This window comes from Lolium rigidum, chromosome 5, assembly GCF_022539505.1.
Source record: "Lolium rigidum isolate FL_2022 chromosome 5, APGP_CSIRO_Lrig_0.1, whole genome shotgun sequence".
In the NCBI taxonomy this organism is placed as follows: Eukaryota; Viridiplantae; Streptophyta; class Magnoliopsida; order Poales; family Poaceae; genus Lolium; species Lolium rigidum.
The window spans coordinates 242066203-242071650 of record NC_061512.1 but is presented as its reverse complement, the minus strand read 5'-3'; positions in this window follow the sequence as shown (position 1 = coordinate 242071650).

Sequence of the window (5448 nt, the reverse complement as noted above, 5' to 3'; positions counted from 1 at the left end):
CTTGTGGGTCATCACACGCGTGTATCCTTCAAGCCCATCTTCACTTACGGCTCATCTCCTGATTTGGCCAAAATCTGGTGATAACAATGCCTCAACTCATACTTTCCGGATACTTAATCCCACCTTTATAACCACCCATTTACACAGTGGCGTTTGATGTAATCAAAGTACCTTTCCAGTATAAGTGATTTACATGATCTCATGGTCATAAGGACTAGGTAACTATGTATTGAAAGCTTATAGCAAATAACTTAATGACGTGATCTTATGCTACGCTTAATTGGGTGTGTCCATTACATCATTCATATAATGATATAACCTTGTTATTAATAACATCCAATGTTCATGATTATGAAACTAATCATCTATTAACCAACAAGCTAGTTAAGAGGCTTACTAGGGACTCCTTGTTGTTCACATAACACACATGTATTAATGTTTCGGTTAATACAATTATAGCATGGTATGTAAACATTATCATCAGCACAAAGATATATATATAATAATACCCATTTTATTATTGCCTCTTGGGCATATCTCCAACAGTCTCCCACTTGCACTAAAGTCAATAATCTAGTTTACATATGTAAGGATATAACACCTTGGCCTTCCGATGTTTTATCATATCTAGTATTCTACGGACTAGCAAAACTCTTGGTTGTATCTTGTATACACCTTTAATACACACTTCTGTTAAGTAATATATTTTGCCATCCTACTAACATATCTCATAAAATAAATATGTAGCGATTACTAGAATAATCCACATAGACTATAAGCATTGCTACGGAAGATCTAATCTTATCATAGTCAACTCTTTGAACTTTGTCGCAAACAACTTTTCGACAAGTCGAGCTTCTTCAAGGATATTTCATCCAAGTCCATCAATTTCATAGATTTATTTACTTTCAAAAAGTATTCACCTATCTTGGATTTCATGGCGCATAGCCATTTTAACGGAGTCAGGGCCCATCATAACTTCTTTGTATGTAGTTGGTTTATCATTATTCAAAAAACAATCCTTTGTTCACAAATCATTTATTTTATCACAAAGTAAACCAAAACTACAAGGTTCAATAGGTACTTTGATCTCAATGTCTAAAACACTTTGTAGTCATGAGAGCCATGATCGTCGTGGCCGCTTCCGGAACCATTTCCGATGCTGCGCTATTCTGATCATTATGCTCAGGTTCATAAACCTTATCAAATTCTATTGTCCTCCCACTCAAATACTTTGTTAGAAACAATTTCTTGCAAATAAGAAACATTAACAAATAATTTTGTCTTTGTCTCCATGGTGGGAAGAATTCCCAATCAAATCTCTGGGATAACCAACAAAGACATTCATCCGATTTTGGTTGTAAACTTATTTACTTATGCTATGCATACCAAAATTTAAGAAAGGACTATTAGGGTTCATACCCATGCCATAACTCGTATGGTGTCATTTCAACAGATCATGATGATGCTCTATTTAGTGTAGAAGCGGTAGTCTCTAAAGCATAATCCACAAAAATATAATGGCGTCATTTTAATCCAACAAGGTTTGGATACATCTCTCGGATACTCCATCATCATTATGATACTCCAAGAAATGTGAGTTGTAGAACAATTTCATAACTCTCTTAGATGTTCGCTATAACTCGTAATTCAAATATTTTCACCATGATCCAATCATAGATATTTGACTTTTCTATTACGACGATTTCCACTTCATGCTAAACTTTATTTGAATCGATTCAAATGTTTCAAACTTCTTCCTTATCAAATATATTCGCAAATATATACTCAATTCATTGTTGGAAGTTTTCATGAAGTAGAAGAATCTCCCGCACACAACTATGCCTAGTGAACCACATACATCATCATGTATGTTTCCACTAAGTTAGTTGCCCGTTTAACTCTTGGCCTATGAATGGTATTTTAGTCATTCCTGTTTAAGAAAGATTTGCAAGCGCCAAACGATTCGAAAATCAAATGACTCCAAAAATCCATTTGCATGGAGTTTCTTCATGTGTTCCTTTCTAACATGACCTAAATGGCGGTTCCACAAATGAGTGGAATTCAAATCATTTGCCTTATGGCATTTTAGCGTCAGTGTTATGTATGTGTGTTTCACCATTAAGATTTATAATAACTTATCCATCGAACATGGAGTAATGTCATAATTTGAACAACTCATTGTTTTCATTTGACCAGAGAAAAATAACAATTATTAAGTTCTTTATTATAAATTCTAATGGCTAGGTAGAATGCCAACGACAAACATAATAACACTTTATTATGTTCCGGACGTGCATTATTACCATATTCCTTATCAGTCACTTAGGCCATCATATTCTTGTATTGCGTTGTATTGTATGACATCTCATACCAACCAATCTGGTACAAATACCCAAGAATTTCATTATGTGACCAAACAAGCAATACATCCATAACATGTATATATCATGTATATACACCTGAGCTAGACTTTCTAGTCTTTTCTTTCTTTCTGCCAAAATATCTTTTGTAGTTTCTCTTTTAGTTTTCCTCATTCTCAGAAAATACTTCACCTTCAATAACTTCTAGGTCCATTGGTCAAATACCAATAACCTTGAGGTTCTTTCTTTGAAGTTGATCATTATATGACAAGTGTTCTAGATTTCACTATTAGTAACTTTGTAATATGATGAACAATTTCACTCATAATTTTATCCATCATATCATGACGACTTTCCGAGACCATGTCTTTACATACTAGGCTCGTAAAGTTTAACCTTAGTATTCGCATGTGCAAATCTGGCTTGCACCCGTTGTATGCACACGTAGAATCTATACCTTAGTATTCGAAACTACGAGTCTTAGCAACGGTGCATACTAAGGACGATCACTTCATGGATATACGAATATCGTTAGTGCCCCAATAGTTGGAGGATTGGGACGCCTTGCGTCTTCAACCTTCGTACATTCCCATAAAATTTATGAGTTTATGTAGTCTCACCAAATTATATTCTATCACCTTGCAACAAGGTCTTGGATATCACATATATCTCATACCTTGATTATTTCTGAAAACTAAATTTTCAGCTCCTTACTTTTCAAACAGATTTGAACTTCAAGTTTCACGGAGACAAGATAACTTTAGGTACTAATTGAAACCATAGATCTTTGAATCAACAATGTGAGGTTTACTAAAAGTTTGCAATAGGACTTAATCATTTCTTGATTCTTTAACAATACGGTACCAGTCCGTAAAGTTTATTTTTCAGATTTTAACAGTATTTCTATCTCAATAACAAGACTAGCGCTTGGTAGAAAAACGGGTGCCAATACTACAAATTAATTCAAAATACTAATCAGACTATGTTTATGATAATTAGTTCATGTTTTAATCTAATTACTAATGAACTCCCACTTAATACAACATCCCTCATAGTTGTTAAGTGGTACACAATCCACATCCACTACACCGAAACCGATCATCACGTGAGATAATGTAGCTTCAATGGTGAACATCAACATGTTGATCATATCATCCATATGACTCGTGTTCAACCTTTCGGTTTCCGTTGTCCCGAGGCCATGTCTGTACATGCTAGGCTCGTCAAGCAAACCCAAGTATTCCGCGTGTGCAACCATGGCTTACACCCGTTGTATGCGAACGTTGAGTCTATCACATCCGATCATCACGAGATGCTTCGAAACGACGAACTATATCAACGGTGCATACGAGGGGAGAACACTTTATTATCTTGATATTAATGTGAGGGATCATCTTATAATGCTACCGTCGCGTTCTAAGCAAAATAAGATGCATAAAGGATTAACATCACATGCAATTCATATGTGATATGATATGGCCCTTTAGTCTTTGCGCCTTCGATCTTCATCTCCAAAGCACGGACATGATCTCCATCATCAACGGGCATGATCTCCATCATCGTCGGCGTAGCGTCAAGGTCCATGGCGTTGTCTTCATGGTTGTTTACCTCATGTAGCAACTATTACAACTACTTTGAAATACTACTCAACATGAAATTTAAAGACAACCATAAGGCCCCCGCCGGTTGCCACAATACAATAATGATCATCTCATACATAGTCATCATCACATTATGGCCATATCACATCACCAAACCCTGCAAAAACAAGTTAGACGTTCTCTAATTTGGTTTGCATATTTTACGTGGTTTAGGGTTTTCGAGTGAGATCTAATCTACCTACGAACATGAACCACAACGGTGATACTAGTGTTGTCAATAGAAGAATAAATTGAATCTTCACTATAGTAGGAGAGACAGACACCCGCAAAGCCACTTATGCAATACAAGTTGCATGTCGAGCGTGGAGCAAATCTCATGAACGCGGTCATGTAAAATTAGCCCAAGCCGCTTCATCCCACTATGCCACAAAGATGCAAAGTACTCAAACTAAAGATAACATAAGCATCAACGCCCACAAAACCATTGTTTTCTACTCGTGCAACCATCTAAGCATAGACACGGCTCTGATACCAATGTAGGGATTCGTTGCATAGAAAACAAAAAATTTCCTACCGCGAGAACGCAATCCAAGCCAAGATGCAATCTAGAAGACGGGAGCAACGAGGAGATGAACGAGACTCACCCTTGAAGATTTCCAAAGCCTACAAGATGAGGCTCTTGTTGCTGCGGTAGACGATCACTTGCCGCTTTCAAAAGCGCGTAGAAGATCTTGACTGTGCCACAATCGGGCAGCACCTCCGTACTCGGTCACACGTTCGGTGTTGATGAAGACGACGTCCTTCTCCCCGTTCCAGCGGGGCAGCGGAAGTAGTAGATCCTCCTCGGAATCCCGGCAGCACGACGGCGTGGTGACGGTGGTGGTGGAGATCTCCGACAGAGCTTCGCCTAAGCTATGTGGGAGAGAGAGGGAGGAGGGAACCGCTAGGGTTTCTGGGAGAGGGGGCTCTTGGGGGGGCGGCCATGGTGGGCTTGGTGTGGCCGGCCAGCCCCTCCTCCCCTCTTTATATAGGTGGAAGCCCCAAGGATTAGGTCAAAAGTCTCCGAATAAGACCCCAACATAAAACCTTCCATATGACCAAACCTAGGGGAAGTGGGACTCCCCCTTTTCCTTTGGTGGGGTGGCCGGCCACCATGGGGAGGAGTCCACTTGGGACTCTTCCTCCCTTAGGCTGGCCGGCCAAGGTGGGTGGAGTCCCTCTGGGACTCCACCTTCCATGCTGATTTCTTCTGGACTCTTCTAGAACCTTCTAGAACCTTCCAGAGAAAATACCGGATCATTTTCAAACCTAGAAAATGACTTCCTATATATGAATCTTATTCTCCGGACCATTCCGGACCTCCTCGTGATGTCCTGGATCCTATCCGAGACTCCGAAAAAAACTTCGAACTCCATTCCATATTTCCATATCTACTTAAACGACATAAAACCTTAAGTGTGTCACCCTACAGTTCGCGAACTATG